Source organism: Talpa europaea (assembly GCF_964194135.1).
Source record: "Talpa europaea genome assembly, chromosome: 12".
Taxonomy (NCBI): domain Eukaryota; kingdom Metazoa; phylum Chordata; class Mammalia; order Eulipotyphla; family Talpidae; genus Talpa; species Talpa europaea.
Genome location: NC_140079.1, coordinates 66,298,416 through 66,317,724, shown reverse-complemented (window position 1 = coordinate 66,317,724; position 19,309 = coordinate 66,298,416).

Below are 19,309 nucleotides of genomic sequence, written 5' to 3'. Positions count from 1 at the left end.
GCTTGAGACTATATTAAATAGGGTATAGAATTCTTCCATACACAAAAAAGGTAGTATAGTGCAGTGGATGAGAGAATGATACTAGTGCCTGGTTCGCGAGTTAAATCTTAGTTCAGCTATTTGTTAGCGACATGATCTTGATCAACTTATTTAACCTCCTTATGCCCCATTTCTGATCTATAACTTGGATGGCTGTTGCCAAGAATAAGTGAACTAGTAAGTGTAGAGAATTACAATACCAATCTCATAGTAACCACTCAATACATGATAACTAGCTGGACTATACAAGACAGAATATATATGTGGAAATACATAGAAAAAGATGAGCCTCAAGGAAATTAAGAAAGATCAAAAAGCCTGACAGCTAAAGCTTTTTTTTTTTTTAAGATTTTATTTATTTATTTATACAAGAACCAGGGTACAGGCCAGATGCGTGGGAGGGTGAGAGGATTCACCAGAGACAGAGTGGGGAACAGAACAGGCAGACTGACTGAAATATACTGCTGAGGGGAGCAGCGGGCAAGACAGGAGAGGTCTGTCATGCCATGTGGGACCCTCACCGGCTGGCGGGGATCAAACCGGCACTGCAGAGGCTGCAGGCAGCTGCACGGCACTGCGCTCAATCGCCTGCACTACCAGAGGGGCCCTGACATCTAAAGCTTTTATTGCATAAACTGACTCTTTTGAGTCACAGGAAAATATACTTAAAATTAAAACTCTTTGAGCCAAACTCCTTCACATACACGCATACATGCACAACATATGCACACACACACAAACATGTTTCTCCATAAAATAGAGGAGGAAACCTGAGGCTCAGAAAGAATAAGCAACTTGGCCCCAGGTCACTGTGGTTAATAGCAATGCAGGATGAGGTAGCTTGATTCCCTGTCCAGTGTAGAACAATCATCTCATCGAAAATGCTGTAAAGGTGACACAGCTAGTTGATCAAAAACTGATTTGAGGCAGGGGCAGATCAACATGGCGGCGAGGAGACGCTGCGAGTAAGATCTCCCATTAAAAAAAAGTTAATAGGGAGGAAAAGCGGCAGGTCCCAGTGAGAACTGGGACACGGAAGATAAACAGGTGACTCCAGCAAACTACCCGAAGAAGAAAGTTACCATAAAAGAGGACTAGAAGGGAGGAAAGCTCAGAACCCTGCTACCCTCCCCCAACCACAAAGTCAGCACTCTTCGACCAACAGAAAGGAGGAAAAAACAAAAAAACTAAAACAACCAACAAGAACAAACTACGCATTAAGCAGGACTGCGGGTGGAAAGGAACTATTTCAGCCAACACACCCCGTGAACTGGAGCTGTGGAGAACCCTGCAGGATTTGCCTCAGAGGTAAGCGAATGGCTCCAGGCGCCATTAGAGAAAAACAAAGACTCCTGGAGACCTACAAACAGCCCCAGGCCAGCCGATGGCTCAGGAGGAACCAGAGGGGAGCAGAGAAGTTCACCCAAGATGCCGGCCAGTCCCAGCAACACAGTGTCCCAATGCATACGGCAAATTAGAAAACAGACAGTAGGGAGTAGAAGAACCACACGCAACCTAGCAACTCCCCAGGGAAAAAGCACACCACAAAAAGAAAACCACCCCCCAGATTGCAACGACAATAACTTGGAAGAACTTCTGAGCCTTCCAGAAAGAGAATTTAAAATTGCCATGATTAAAAAACTGACAGAAGCCATAAAGGAAATCAATGATAAGGGGAAAATAATCAACGATCAGAAGAATAAAATTGAGTCCCTAAAGAGGGAAGTAAAAGAAATGCAGGAGATCAAAAAATTAATGGAGGCACTAAAGAACTCAGGGGAAAGCAATGAAAGCAAAATAGATGAAATGGAAGAACGAATAAGTACTCTTGAAGACACAGAAATAAAAAGAACCAAAATAGAAAAGGAAAGAGAAGTACGAAGGAAAAAGACCGAAGAAAGACTTCGGGAACTATCTGACTCCATGAGGAAAGGAAATATAAGAGTTATAGGAATACCAGAAGGAGAGGAGAGAGATGTAGGAACAGAGAAAATATTCAAAGAGATAATTGAAGAGAACTTCCCAAATGTGAAGAAGGAGCTGAAAATTGATATACAAGAAGCAAGAAGAACACCAAACTTCCACGACAAAAGGAAAAAAAACAGCAAGACACATAATAGTAAAGCTCCCAAGAATCCAGGACAAGGAAAAAATAATGAAGCTGACAAGAGGGAAGAAACAGATAACATTCAAAGAAAAACCAATCAGGCTGACATCAGACTTCTCCGAAGAAACACTATGGGCAAGGAGAGAGTGGAGGGACATAGTCAACAGACTCCAAGAAAACAGATGCCAACCAAGAATACTCTATCCCACAAAGCTCTCCCTCCTCTATGAAGAAAGAATAAGGACCTTCCCAGACAAACAGAAACTCTGGAATTTCATTACGACTAAACCCCCACTCCAAAAAATACTACAAGGAGTCCTAAAGCCAGAACCTCAGAGGGACGAATAACAACGAAAGAAGGCCAAAAAAAAAAAAAAGTTATTAAAAGAATAAATAAATAAAGGGCCTCCCCGGTGGCGCAGTGGTTGAGCGCTGGGTTACGAAGCTGCCCGTGGCCTCTGCGGCGCCGGTTCAATCCCCGGCTGCTCCCCGGCCACCTGAGGAGTGTCCCACATGGCGCGCAGACCTCTCCTGCCGCCCGCTGCTCCCCTCAGCAGTGTACTTCGGTCCTTCTGCCTGCTCTGCTCCCCGCTCTGGCTCTGGTGAATTCTCTCACCCTCCCGCGCTTCTGACTGTACCCAGTGCATGTGTAAACAGAACAAACAAACAAAACAAATAAATAAAAGAAATAAACATGCCTCTATTAAAAAAAAAAGAATAAATAAATAAAATCAAAGGAAAGACAAACACAATGGCAAATACAGATGCTAACATATCAATATTAACTCTAAATGTAAATGGACTAAACTCTTCAATAAAAAGACACAGAGTCGCAGGCTGGATTAAGAAACAAAACCCAACCTTTTGCTGTCTCCAGGAAACACATTTAGCTACAAAAAATAAAAATAGACTCAAAGTTAAAGGATAGAAAACAATCCTAAAAGCAAATGGACCAAAAAAGAAAGCAGGAACAGCTATACTTATATCAGATAAAACAGATTTCAAACTCAAAAAATAAAAAGAGACCCCAACGGTCACTACATTATGATCAAGGGGACAATACCTCAAGAAGAAATAACACTCATTAACATATATTCACCAAATGAAGGAGCACCAAAATATATCAGACAACTGTTGTCATCTCTGAAAAAGACATCAGAGAAAACACATACGTAGTGGGAGACTTCAACACACCACTATCAACAATGGATAGATCAACGAGACAAAAAATAAGTAAAGACACTAAAGCTCTAAATAAGGACCTAGAGTGCTTGGGCTTAACAGACATCTATAGAACACTAAACCCAAAAAAAACGGAGTACACATTTTTCTCAAGCGCACACGGATCATTCTCCAGGATCAATCACATACTGGGGCACAAGACAAACATCAACAGATACACCAAGATTGAAATCATATCAACCATCTTTTCTGACCATGAAGGCACCAAACTAGAAATAAACCATAAAAAGAAGGCAAGGAACTCTCCTACCTCATGGAGATTAAAAGCCACACTACTGGAAGACCACTGGACTAATGAGGAGATCAAAGGTGAAATTAAAAAATTCTTTGAATTGAATGACAAGGAGGACACCAATTTCCTAAATGTATGGGATGCAGCAAAAGCAGTAATAAGAGGAAAATATATAGCAATAGAGGCTCACATCAAGAAACAAGAAAGAACTCAAAGAAACAACCTAATCTCGAAGCTCAAAGATCTAGAAAAAGAACAACAAAAAAACCCCAAAACCAGTAGAAGAAAAGAAATAATAAAAACCAAAGCAGAAATAAATGAAATTGAAACTAAAAAAACAATCCAAAAGATCAATGAAACCAACAGTTGGTTCTTCGAAAAAATCAATAAAATAGACAAACCCCTAGCCAGGCTGACAAAGGAAAAAAGGGAGAAAGCACAAATAAACAGGATCATAAATGAAAGAGGAGAAATCACAACGGACACAGTAGAAATCAAAAGAATAACCAGTAACTACTATGAACAGTTATATGGAAACAAGTTCAACAATCTAGAGGAGATGGACAAATTCCTACAACTCTACAATCACCCAAAGCTAGATAAAGAAGAAATAGAACACCTAAACCCACCAATTACAAGCAGCGAAATTGAAATGGTAATCAAAAACCTCTCCAAAAACAAAAGCCCAGGACCTGATGGATTTACAAATGAATTCTACCAAACATTTAGAGACAAATTAGTGCCTATCCTTCACAAACTCTTCCAAAAAATTGAGAAGGAAGGGACAATACCAAACACGTTCTATGAAGCCAACATTACACTAATACCAAAACCGAACAAGGACAACACAAAAAAGGAAACTACAGGCCAATCTCCCTAATGAACACTGATGCAAAAATCCTCAATAAAATTTTAGCTATCAGAATCCAACAATGTATCCACAAGATAATTCACCACGACCAAGTAGGATTCATGCCAGGGACACAAGGATGGTTCAACATCCGAAAATCAATCGACGTTATCCAACACATCAACAAAAAGAAATATAAAAACTATATGATAATATCAATAGATGCTGAGAAAGCTTTCGACAAAGTGCAACACCCATTCATGATAAAAGCCCTTGAAATCCTCAGGATACAAGGAACATACCTCAACATCATAAAGGCCATCTATGACAAGCCCATAGCCAATATCATTCTCAATGGTGAAAAGTTAAAAGCATTTCCATTAAGATCTGGAACAAGACAAGGATGTCCACTCTCACCACTGCTCTTCAATATAATACTGGAAGTCCTAGCCAGAGCAATAAGACAAGAGAAAGACATACAAGGAATCCAAATAGGAAAAGAAGAAGTCAAACTATCACTATTTGCAGATGATATGATAATATACATAGAGAACCCCAAAAACTCCACAGAAAAACTAATTCAACTCATCAATCAGTTCAGTAAAGTGGCAGGATACAAAAATCAACACAAACAATACACAAGCAATACACAAACAATAAATACACAAACAATAAAGCTGAAGAAGAAGAAATAAAAAAAAAAACATCCCTTTTATTATCACAACAAAAAAAGTCAAATACTTGGGAATAAATCTAACAAAAGAAGTAAAGGACCTATACAAAGAAAACTATAAAACACTGTTAAAAGAAATAGAAGAAGACACAAAGAAATGGAAAGCCATCCCCTGCTCATGGATTGGAAGGATAAACGTTATTAAAATGGCCATCCTACCAAAAGCAATATACAGATTCAGTGCTAGTCCCATAAAAATTTCAATGTCATTCTTCAAAGAACTAGAACAATTATTGATGAAATTCATATGGAATCACCAAAAACCCCGAATAGCCAAAGCTCTCCTGAAAAAAAAAAGAAGAGAATGGAGCCATCACACTCCCAGACTTCAAACTATACTACAAAGCCATAATCATCAAAACTGCATGGTATTGGAACAAGAACAGACACACAGACCAATGGAATCGAATAGAAAATCCAGAAATAAATCCACAGATTTATGGTCAACTAATCTTTGACAAAGGAGCAAAGAATATTCATTGGAGCAAAGAAAGTTTGTTCAATGGTGCTGGGAAAACTGGGTCGCTACATGCAAAAGAATGAAGCTTGACCACTACCTCACACCATACACAAAAATCAACTCAAAATGGATTAAAGAACTAGACATAAGACCTGAAACCATAAAATATATAGAAGGAAATATAGGCGAAACACTACGTGATATGCACATCAAAGACATCTTTACAGGGCCTCTCCAGTGGCACAGCGGTTGAGCGCTGGCTTGCGAAGCTGCCTGCAGCCTCTGCAGTGTTGGTTCAATCCCTGGCCACCGGGTGAGGGTCCCACATGGCGCGCAGACCTCTCCTGCCGCCCGCTGCTCCCCTCAGCAGTGTACTTCGGTCCTTCTGCCTGCTCTGCTCCCTGCTCTGGCTCTGGTGAATTCTCTCACCCTCCCGCGCTTCTGACTGTACCCAGTGCTTGTATAAATAAAGTATAAATAAATAAATAAATCTTTAAAAAATTTAAAAAAAAGACATCTTTACAGACACATCACCCAAAGCAGTGACAGTGAAGGCAAAGATAAACAGCTGGGACTACATCAAATTAAAGAGCTTCTGCACAGCAAAAGAGACAATAACAAAAACAAAGAGAAACCCCACCGACTGGGAGAACATTTTTGCACACAACACTAATGATAAAGGACTGATCACAAAAATCTGCAAAGAGCTGATGAGACTCAACAACAAAGAAAATAATCCAGTCAAAAAATGGGCAGAAGAGCTAGAAAGAAACTTCTCTGAAGAGTAAATGCAAACAGCAAACAGACATATGAAAAAATGTTCAACATAACTTGTCATCAGGGAAATGCAAATCAAAACTACCATGAGATACCATCTTACACCAGTGAGAATGGCACATATTAAAAAAACTAGCAACAACAAATGTTGGCAAGGATGTGGAGAAAAAGGAACTCTCCTGCACTGTTGGTGGGAGTGCAAACTGGTCCTACCACTATGGAGAGCTGTGTGGCGATTTCTGGACCTACTAAACATAGAGCTGCCATATGATCCAGCAATTCCACTCCTAGGTATTTACCCAAAGGACACAGAAACATCCATTCCAAAGAACACCTGCACCCCTATGTTTCTAGCAGCACTGTTTACAATAGCTAAGCTTTGGAAACAACCCAAATGCCCAAAATAGATGACTGGATCAAGAAGATGTGGTACATATACACCATGGAATACTACTCAGCATTCAAAAAAGATAAACACATGCAATTTGCAGCTACATGGATGGCGCTGGAAGGGATCATGCTCAGCAAAATAAGCCAGAAAGAAAAAGAAAAATACCGGATGGTCTCACTCATAGCAGGAATCTAGAAAACTTAAATAAGGGACCAGGAAAATGAATATCTATAAGAAAGTGAAAATCAAAATCAACAAACAACTATGAACCAGAGACACTCTGTGGGGAGTGGGTGGCAGGGAGGGGAGGGATTGGGGTCAAAATAAGGGAGCTAAATTGTATGGGGAATATAAAAATAAAATTTATTTTAAAAAAAAAACTGATTTGATTTGCCAAAGGGACAGAGACAGAGACACAGAGAGAGAAACCAGAGAAGTTAGGGGGGAGAAGGTGACTGAGAACCATCTACACTGAACTGGCCTCCTAACTCTCAATTTCAACTCTTCAGCATTTTAATTTATATTTTGAAATTAGTTAAGAGACAGTGGTCTCTAGAAACAACCCACAAAGTATCCAAATCTGAAACACAATATTATATAATCATAATCATATCCCAAAATGTACATTTGAGAATAATGTCTCAAAGAAAATGAAAAAAAATAGAAAAACCAACAACACACAAAAAATATTCTGTGGGATGATAAAAATAAAATATTGGTTAAACTTTTAATTTTCCACTTTCAAATTTTATCAAATGATATAATTTTGGTGTGACCAGTTTTGTACTTAAAAATTCTCTGTTGTCTATGGAAAGCCAGATGAGAATGCCTCAGTCAGAGAGGGAGATAAATTATTCTCAGATATATTAAACAAAATTTGGTTACTCAAATGGCCAGATTATGTTTCTGATTAAGCAACTTTCTGCTTAAATATAGGACTTAAACCAGTAACAGATTACCAGTGGTTTCTATTGTTCGGTTCTTCACAAAGGAGCAATTATTTGAGAAGCTAGGGATGGAGAAAAGAAAGGAAGTCTGTTTTTAGAATAATATAAAGGGACTTAATTTGTAGTTTTCAGAGAAGAGAAGAATCAAATGAAAATAAAATTGGTGTTCTGGGTTTGGGGACCTAAACAGTCCCAACATAAAAAAGAAAGATTATAGAAATAGGAAACTATCATCATTTCAGTTGCATACTTGAAAAAAAATAGGGGAAAATGTCTAAAATAGAACATTGATTTAGCCTGCCAACTGAAAATTGATCTGTTCATTATGCTTTCAGTCAAGAGTTGATTTGTAAATACTAGGTAGAGTTTTGCTCCATGAGTTTAACAGCTTTTTCCTATAGACAGGGAATCTATTTGAGAGGGTGGGAAGTAAGAAAAAGAATACATGGAAGATTCTTTAATGATAGCAGAGACAAAGATGTCTGGGTCTATCTCTTAAATTCATGTCAGAATGTAGCAAAGTTCTGGATCAAAGCTCACCACTCCATAAATCCTTTTGATTCATTCACCAAATCGAGATGAACAAAAGACTGAAAGAATCATGGTCCTTAGCTAACCATTGGTTATAAATTATTCTGGTCTGGACCATGAAATTTGATGCTTCAGTTTCTCTACCAATAAAAATAAAACCCTATAATGACAATGCTTGTAAATGTTTAAGGGAACTGTCAAGGAGGAAAAAATTTGTACCCTCTAAATTATATACTTCAAAAATAAGGCATATGGAAGCATCACCATCCACCACTTTGTATTGTCTCCAAAAAGCAGGGTCACTGGACCAGCCCTGTGATGAGTTTTGTTTTTATTTTTAAATTAAAATTCCCTATTTTTTTTTTTAGCAGTGTTAATTTCCTTGTTCCACCCTACGAAAGACGGCGCTGGGCAGGAAGGTGAAGCTAAGAACTGTAACAGTGTGAAGCTAAAATGCACTGGGAAAAAAGGAGTGAAAGGAGCAGCAGGAGAAGCAGAGAGAGATGGAGGAGGAAGACGGGGATGCACATGGAGCAGAGAGTGTGAAGAAACTGCTTTTGCTTCTCGACCTTGGACTTGCACTTGAGGATTGGAAGAAGATACTTGAAAGAGACAGAGATGTGGGTGAGACTTTATCTTGATTTTGATTTTTTCCTTCCAGACCTGCCTGGCCCCTTCTGCCCCTTTCCCCTGGTCCCCACTAGAAGGTGTCTGAGACATGTGGCAGGCTTTCCGGCCCCAGTGACCCTGCTTTGTGCCAACCCTGTTTGGCTGGGCATTTGCCCATGAGGGAATGGGTAACTTGGGGTGCTTGATTTGGAAACTATATTCTTTCTCTTTCTCTTCTCCCCACTGCACACTAATTGTATTAAAGTTCTTTTCTATTGGAAGTTTTACCTATTAGAGTATATTTTGTCTTGATACAGTGCATCGCAGAACCTATTTAGAGCTAATATTTTGAGTTATATTCACATGATTATGGAGACATGACCATAACAAATTTTACTGTGTGAGATGTTTGTGGTTAGTATCATACAGAGGGAATTGAAATATTTCAAGATGACATATATACATGCCTTTGTACCTCCTTCCACCTGAGTTTGCATCAACATGTTAGCAAAAGAAGAGCTACTTCCAGAACAGTGGAGTAAGCACCTTGAAAAATCTATTCCTTCATAAAAGCAACAAGAACAATGGAAGATCAACACCAATATTTTCAAAACTCTGCAAATTAACTAAAAGCCTGCAACAATATGAGGAATATTACTGAAGAAAATAGGGAGCTTTGTGGAGTTTTAACTTGTTCTTCTCATTCTCTTCTGCCTAGCTCTACAGTAGCCTTTAAAACCAGCAGTCTCAAAACTATGACTGTTGCAAAGAACCACAGTCTTGAAGTCATTAGAAGGGACAGAGGGGTTTGGAGCTCCTCAAGAAGCATCTTTAGAAGAGTGTGGCTGTTTATCTGGTAACTCTGAAAAAGCTCCATTCGTATGACTTGGTCTGACCCAGATCTCACTCAGTAAGGAAAATAAATAACAATTCCTAGGACATTTGTCAAAAACAATCAGTAGTAATAGCTTAACATTGCAGCAATGGAAGTCATCAATACCAGTTGGGCAAAACAAAGACAATCTGGGTATGCGGTTCCCATAGAGGACTTTGAAAAGCCTCAACATATTCCTGGAGATCTAGAAAGCCACATGCATGTGTCAGTGCACCGACATGCCCAGGAGAGATCTGAGAAAGACCTAAACTCTTACCACCAGCCAATCTTGAGGCTCTGCACATAGGAAGAGAAGACTAAGGAAGAATTACAAACTATTGGCCAATGCATTGATAGCGCACCCCAAGACAGAGCTCCTCAGCAAAGATTGGGGGGGTGCCTAGCCCAAAACATATAAGGAAATCTCTGTCCAACTCTAAACTGACCACTTAGTTCATATAGCAGTGATTTCAGTGACCACATATACACAGACTGCAGGATTTAGTCAAGAACAATCACTTAAAATAAAACAAGAATAAAATCAAAAGCAAGGGAGAATGAAGAACATCATTCTAGGTTACCACACTGTATTATTTGAATGGCTCAATTAAAAAAAAAAAAGACACTTGCACAAAATTGGACGGTATGGTCCACATAAGGGAAAAAAGCAGTCAATAAGAACTATCACAGAGAAGACCAGATGTTCCACTTACTCATCAAAAATCTCAAATCAGCTATTATAACTGTTTTCTAAGAACAAAAGGAAACCATACCCAAAGAATTAAAAGTATAAGGACAATGTCTTACAAAACAGATAACATCAAGTGGAGGGGGGAGAAATGTATACATTAAATGAGACTTACGAGACATATAAATTCATTGCAGTTTATGGACCTATTTGAATCCTGATCGTAAAAGTTTGGAAAAAAAAAACAGTCAAACCAAAAAAATGAAGAAATCAGAGAAATTTTAAACACACACTTGTGCCCCAGATATTTGAAGATATTCAGAAATTACTGTTGGTATGGTTGATGATTTTTAAAAATTTCTCATCTTTTAGATGAATAATGAATTATTTATGGTTAAAAGGATAACATATTTTGGATATGCTTCAAAATAATTCAGTTGAGGGGACAGTGGAAGAGTCAGTGTTGAGATTGGGTGAGGGTTTACGAATGCATATAGGTTCATTATACTGTTTACTTTTGAAATTTTTTTTAATAGAGGCATGTTTTATTTATTTATTCATTTATTTGTTTGTTTTTGTTTATGCATGCACTGGGTACAGTCAGAAGCGCGGGAGGGTGAGAGAATTCACCAGAGCCAGAGCGGGGAGCAGAGCAGGCAGAAGGGCCGAAGTACACTGCTGAGGGGAGCAGCGGGCAGCAGGAGAGGTCTGTGCGCCATGCGGGACCCTCCTCCGGTGGCCCCGGAGCAGCCGGGAATTGAACCGGCGCTGCAAAGGCTGTGGGCAGCTTCGCAACCCAGCGCTCAACCGCTGCGCCACGGGGGAGGCCCTACTGTTTACTTTTGATTGTGTTTGGAATTTCCCATAACAAAAAGTTTTAAAGTAATTGTTTAATTTTAAAAGTGTCTGCCAGCAAAGAAAGGAAGGGGGGGCAGCTACCAGGATGCAAACCATTTACTAGACAGATCATTGTGAAATTTCTTATCTCCCAGGACAGAGAAAATACTCTTAAATCTCAAGAGAAGAGGGAAAAAAAATAGCTTACCTGTAAGTAAATAAGAATCAGACTGACATGACTGTTGAAGATGATGAAGCAAGACTGACAACATTCTGGAGAAAAGTTCTTTTAAACTGAGAATTCTCTATTCTGCTAGAAGATCTACAAAATATGAAAGTAAAGTTTGCAAAAACTTAGAAATTGTAGTACTCATTAACACTTTCTGGGAATGATGCTTGCCCTCACATGAAGCAAAGCGAGAATGAAAATCAAGAAAGGCAGAATGGGGGGCCTCCCCTGGTGGCGCAGCGGTTGAGCGCTGGGTTGCAAAGCTGCCCACAGCCTTTGCAGCGCCGGTTCAATTCCCGGCTGCTCCCCGGCCACCGGAGGAGGGTCCCACATGGCGCGCAGACCTCTCCTGCCGCCCGCTGCTCCCCTCAGCAGTGTACTTCGGTCCTTCTGCCTGCTCTGCTCCCTGCTCTGGCTCTGGTGAATTCTCTCACCCTCCCGCGCTTCTGACTATACCCAGTGCTTGTATGTATGTATGTATGTATGTATGTATGTATGTATGTATGTATGTATAAATAAATAAATAAATAAATAAATAAATAAATAAATAAATGAAAGGCAGAATGGGACATAAGAGGCAGCTGTGTCTTCAAAAGTGAAAATGTGATAAATCCCAAGCAATAGACAGATTTGGTAGGGGCATTAGAGAAAAATCACGTGTTTCTTCAGCTAACAAGAGAAACATTTAAAAAACTACAAAAGATGAAAATAATTTACAAAGTATGAAAAATTGTTTATCCTCACAAGTAAATTAAAAATATACATTTAAATAAAATATCCCCCCTTTTTTTCACCTTTCAGATTATCACAAAGATGTTTAGAAAAATACTACACAGTGAGGTGTGGTAGGTAGAAAAACATTCCCCCTGGCCCCAAGTTATCCACACCCTCATCCTCAGAACCTGTGACTATAATATGTTATGTGGCAGCAGAGACTACAGATGTGATTAAGGCCACAAACCTTGAGATGTGAAGATGATCCTTGATTTTCCAAGCGATCCCAGTCTGATCACATGAGCCCTTAAAAGTGGAGAACTTTTCTAGGTTTGCACCCAGGCCACACAGCGTGGGGTATGGGGCAGAACCAGCTCTTTCCCATGGCAGCCAAAAGGGAAGTTGACCTCTGTGGGCAGCCCCTCAGGGGCATCAGCTGGGTTTGATCCGGAAACCCGAGATAAGCCCTGAGAAGCCAATTTCTCACTGGCTGCCCAGAGCGCTGCCTCTGGTCTGCACCCAGGCCACCCTGCAGCTTCCAGAACAGCTGCACAAGGCCTGGCACTGGAGGGGCTTGATGGTCTGCCCGGAGCTGGCCTTTTCATATTTGACACCTGGGTCCTATAATGGACCAATGAGGTGCAAACAAAATGAACCAATCCCGTTCATCAGCTCATTAGTTAATTATTCAGTGCCGGTTGGACTGATCTGTGTTAAATTGGTCCAGTCAGTCACTTAGAATTGAAAGTGGTGTAATCAGGCAGACATCTACTAAGATGAGGTGCACCCCAGGACCCCCAAACTTGCCTGTTCTAAATGGCTTACTTCTGTTACCTGCAGCATCAAAACAAACAATTAACGGGTAAGAACTTCAATAGAAAATAACTTTAATACAATTAGTGTGCAATCCAGAGAAAAGAAAGAAAGGATATAGTTAAGATAGTTCAGATGAAACACCCAAAGTTACCCATCCCCTCACTGGTAAAAGCCCAGCAAAACAGGGTTAGTCCGAAGCCAGGCCACTGAGGACCGAAAGCCCCCCACAAGTCTAAGGCAACTTCTGGTGGGGACCCACAGGAGAGGGGCAGGAGGGGCCAGGAGATTCTGGAAGGAAAAGAGGAAACCAAAATCGAAGTCAAGATAAAGACTGCCATTGTCAGCCTTCCCACAGTTCTCTCATCCATGTTTCTGTCTCCTTTAATGGTCTCTTTTGGTGTCCCCCAAGTCCCTGGCAGAAGTACAGGCTGAAAAGCAAGATCAGATTCTTCATCACAAGTCTCACTGCTCCAGGTATCTCCTCCAGGTTTTCTCTTCATCTGTGTCTTTCTCCCCCTCCAGGTCTTTCCTAGCTTCTCCTCCCAGCCCAATTCCACCCTTCCTGAGGGTAGGGCAGGGAACCTGAAACCTCTTCTTTCTCTGGAGATTACACTGTTACAGATTTGATCAGAGATTCAAATCCAAAGGAGAAGAATCAGTTAGAAGAGATCAGTGTATGATCCAGCAATTCCACTCCTAGGTATTTACCCAAAGGACACAGAAACGTCAACTCCAAAGAGCACCTGCACCCCTATGTTTATAGCAGCACTGTTTACAATAGCTAAGCTTTGGAAACAACCCAAATGCCCAAAAATAGATGACTGGATCAAGAAGATGTGGTACATATACACCATGGAATATTACTCAGCATTCAAAAAAGATAAGCACATGCAATTTGCAGCAACATGGATGGCGCTGGAAGGGATCATGCTCAGCGAAATAAGCCAGAAAGAAAAGGAAAAATACCGGATGGTCTCACTCATAGCAGGAATCTAGAAAACTTAAATAAGGGACCAGGAAAATGAATACTATAAGAAAGTGAAAATCATAATCAACAAACAACTATGAACCAGAGACACTTTATGAGGGGTGGGGGGCGGGCGGGGAGGGATTGGGGTCAAAATAAAGGGGTTGCAATTGTTTGGGGAATATAAAAATAAAATTAAAAAAAAAAAGAAGAGGTCAGTGTAGCATTTAAGGGTGGGAGGGGTACCTAAACTGGGATAAAGGGGCAGAAGGAAACTTTGGAGATGATGACTGTATTTGTTGTCTTTATTGTTGCTGTGCAGTCGGTGTTTCACAAATGTATACATATGTTAAAACACACAAAATTATTTAGCTATTGTATGCCGATTTTATCTCAGTAAAGTTTCTTAAAAAGGAAAAAAAAAAAAGAGGTCAGTACAGGAAGAATTCAACATCCCACTATAGGTTCTGAAAAGCAGGGAGCCAGGAGAAGCCTCCAGGCAGTGAGGGCAGTTCAGCTCATAGCCAGCAAGAAAGCAGGGAGGGACCTCAGTCCTACTGCTTGAAACTGTCTCCTGATGGAGCAAGGAATTGTATTCTGCTCTGGAGCCTAGGAAGGAATACAGCCTCACTACAACAATCTAATTTTATTTTTTTAGTTTTTTTTAAGATTTATTTATTTATACATATAAGGGGTATAGGCCAGAGGCACAGGGGGTAAAAGGATTCACTAGAGACAGAGCGGGGAACAGAACAGGCAGACTGACTGAAATACACTGCTGAGGGGAGCAGCAGGAGAGGAGAGGTCTGTGCCCTGTGGGTTAGCTCCCTGGCCTGGTATTGAACTGCAGTGGCTACTGATAGCTTCAAGTGCAACAATTTAACCCCTTGCACCACCAGGGAGGCCCAACAATCTAATTTTAGCCCAGCAAGATCAATATTGGAGGTCTGACCTCAGAAACATGAGATCTTAAATGTGTGTAGTTTTATCCATGAAGCCTGTGGTAATTTATTACAGCAACAATGGAAAATTAATATAGTTGGTAGGAGCATATATTAGTAAAATCCTATAGGAAAGCAATATAAAAATATGTAATCAGAACTTGAAGAATATTTATATCCTTTGACCAAATAATTCTACTTCTGGGAATCCATTCTTAGGAAATAGTTATAAATATGGAAAACCTCTTATTTTAAAAAATTAGTACCACAGCATTATTTATAGCAGCAAAGTGCTAGAAGAAAAACATTAATACTCAACACTAAGGAAAAGGTTAAACTAACAAACCCACCTGAAGAAATACAAGCAAATGAAATTAAGGTTTATATATATTAAATAACAATATGAGAACTGTTTATGCTATAATGTTAAAGATATTAAGTGCATAGAAAAATGTGAGAAAATGCACAAAACCTTAATAGTAGTTGTAGTAAAGAAGTGATTGTATATATATACTTTCTCTGCAGTATATATATATATATATATATATATATATATATATATATATGCAGTCTCTGTATATACAGTATAAATATACAGTCTCTGCATTTCCAAGGTTCTCTCTTTTTTTAAGATTTTTTTAAGATTTATTTATGCATACATGAACTGGGGTACAGGACAGCGGTGCTGGGGTTGAGAGGATTCACCAGAGACAGAGTTGGGAGCGGAGCAGGCAGATCTACTGAAATAAACTGCTGAGGGGAGCAGCAGGGAGACAGGAGAGGTCTGCTGCGCCACGTGGGTCAGCACCCTGGGCAGGGATCAAACTCAGGCTGCAGTAGTGAATTGCTTAATAGTGCTGATGCTCAATCCCCTATGCCACCAGGGAGGTCCCCTCCAAGGTTCTCCTAATGAGTTTGAATTCTATGAACCTTTTGGGATGAGGCAGAAGGTTTGGGCTTGGATAATTTAGCATCTCTCCAATGCTGGTCCAGTGGGTTTTTACTCAATACGTCTAACTCAGACCAGGCATTAGGGTAGTAAATTAGGCAGCTCCCTCTACAGAATAAATGTAAAGAAAACCAGGAATGTCTTTAGGCATTTCACAAAACTGAGATAGATGAGCTGTTCTTGGCTTGGCAACTCCTAAGGAAATGAATTAACTTCTTTCAGAAGCAGTAAAAAGCCAGGGTTTATAAAAACCCACAGATTGCTTCAGTCTAAAGTATAGATGTGCCCTTCTTTTTACTACATTGTACTTTTGTAACAGGGCAGGGAGAGGGGCACCCCAGAACCCCCAGTCCTGCCTGCTCTAAATAGGTTCTGCCATCCGCCACATCAACACAAAACACATGAGACTTTAATGGGAAGGAACTTTAATACAATTAGGAAACAATACAGGAAAGGCAAAGAATCTAGTTTCTAAACCAAGTACCCAAAGTTACCTGTTCCCTCGTGGGTAAAAGTCCACCCAAGCAGGACTGGCCCAGAGCAAGACCCCAAAGCCTGCCACAAGTCTTAAGCATCTTCCAGTGGGGACCCACAGAAAAGGATCCGAAACAACCAGACAAGTCTAGAAGGAAAAGAGCAAAATCAAAATCAAGACAAAAACTGCCATTGTCACCTCCCCACGGGTCTCCCACCCACATCTGTGTCACCCAGTCCACGACCAAAATGGTAGCGCAGTTTCTTCACGTGTCTCTAGGCAACATGCGCCTCTTCCAGGTCTCCTTCTGGCTCCATCCTGCTTCCTTCCTCAGTCTCCTCTGCAGCTTCTTCTCTCCCTGCTCAGCTCCACCCTCCCTTGGGTGGGGCAGGGAACCTGGAACCTCCCCCTGTGGGATGGGGCAGCACCTTGTTACACTTTTCCTTTGATAAGCCTTACTTGGGAATAATTTTAGGATTATAAAAAGTTACAAAGACAGTAAAGTTACAGAGACTTCCTGTGTAACTCTCACTCTGTTATTCCCATCCTTAGCGCCTTTGTCAAAATGAAGAAACTGACTTTGGAATGTTAGTAACTAAATTCCAGATTTACTGGATTTCACTCGTTTCTCCATCAGTGTCCTCTTTCTATCCCAGCATCCAACTCAGGCTGCCATGCTGCATTTCATCATCATGGTGCTCTTGTCTCCTCTGTCTGTGGAGGAGACAGAAGTCTATGGCAGGTTCTCACCTTCCTTGGTTTTCCCGCTTTCTCAACCTTAGAATACCAGGGTTTGTTGGATGTTTTTTCTCATGATTACACCCAGGTTGCAAGTTTTTGGCAAAAGTATATCACAGAGGTGAAGTCACTGTTCCGGTGACATCCACATGAAATCATGGTGATGTTGACCTTCATCCCTTGATCAAGGTGGTGTTTGCTGTTAAGTATTATCATGCCCCTTCCACTCTGATGTTTGGAGGAGAGTCACTAAGGCCAGCTCACCCTCAGTGGGCAGTGGATGGTAATTAATCTCCATCTCCTGGGGGAAGGAGTATTTACTTTATTTGCAATTTTTCTTGAAGTAAGATTTACCTGTTTTCCCCCATTTACTGATTAATCTATTTATTATGTCAATATGGACTCATGACTAGTGATTTCATACTTTCAATCATAATTCGATACCGCACTATTTTCTTACTCAAATTACTCTATCTGTGACCACCAGGAGTGTCCCGTCCTTGTGGCTATAAGTACCTTTCTTTATCTTTCTTACAAGATGCTTCACGCTTATCCATGTTTTCTTTTACCAGATCAAAAAATCAGCTGTTTTTCCAGGAAGTTCTACAGAATGATATTTAGCACCCAGACTATCACTGGGTATGTTTATTGCTACTGGACTACAGTATTTTTATAAATTTCATATATTTTTTGCTTTCTTAATAGCTAAAAAAAAAGTTGCTAATCTTTGTCTCAAGTCTAGGGTACTCAAAGCTCTTAGAGTAACCCAAATCTCTGCAGCTGCTATTGAAAAGATATATTTTTAATATATTTTTCTGAGTACAAATATACTTAGCATTTCTTTCCCAGGTCACCATCACCATGCAAGCCATTAATAATTCTTCACATGGGGCCTCCCTGGTGGTGCAAGGGGTTAAGCACCACACTATGAAGCAATCTGCAGCCTCTGCAGCATGAGTTGCATCCCACATGGCGCAGCAGACCTCTCCTGTCTCGCCCTCTGCTCCCCTCAGCAGTGTACTTCAGTCTGTCTGCCTGTTCTGCTCCCCACTCTGTCTCTGGTGAATCCTCTCATCCCCTCTCATCTCTGGCCTATACCCCAGCTCTTGTATGCATAAATAAATAAATCTTTTTTAAAAGATAATTCTTCACAGAGAAATTTTGCTTTAAATTTTCTTCAGAAAATGGCATATGCTATTCTTCATTTATAATTCACAGGTAGTTCATCTCTGAGTCAAACTGTCCTCATTTATCTCATGGCTTTTAAAAAACAGACTCATTTTCCCACTAAACAAAGAGGCAACAAAGAGAAAGATTTTGTTTTTGTCTTGTTTTTTTTTTTTTTCCAATAAGGGAAACAAAAATCATACACCCCACTGTACTATCACCACCCAAGCCTAGCATCTAGTCTGAAATTTCACTAACTGGGAGAGTCAGGTTTCTTTGGCCCTTGGTTGCCTAGTCTATAAAATTAAGTGCTGGGACTTGTGCTCTTTTAGGCTTCCCGCAGATGACAGCGATGACACCGGAGACAGGGTTCTGTGGGCTGTAGTAGAAGGACCCCACTGGAAATGCTGATCTGGAGTGCAAAGTGGCTTGTGGTGCCTCTGTGCTGACATACGTGTAAACAACTTTCCAGCACCCTAGGGCCTCTGGTTCCCAGTCTCCTAAGGCTAGGGAACTTCTGCTGAGCATTTGAAACTGCTGCCCTCTACTGCACAGAAATAACCCTACTAGGAAGCCTGCAGATGCCTCTGGTCACCAGAGGACACAGCCCCAGGGAGGTAGCTGACTCACAGGAACAGTTTAAAACACAATCAGAAAATAATGAAAACTCGAGCCATAAAAATCTGCTCAAGCAAATACATTCTGCTTCATCACTATCCTCAAGTTCTGCTTACTCCAGTCCCCCAACAGCGGGACAAATTAAAGTAGAACAAGCGATGGGGCAAAGGACTGCTGCCACATTCCAAAGGACTCCAGACAGTTCCAGAAACAAGCCCTCTGGAGTGTCACTGTTGGAAGGACAACAAAAAAAGGATTAAAGGATAAAAATCAGGCAAAATAGTTCTTCATGACAGGTATTAGACGAAAGGGTATTATTTAATTTGATCACCATTTGGATACTTTCATCCCTCTGATTGCTAATACACCCAATAAGCA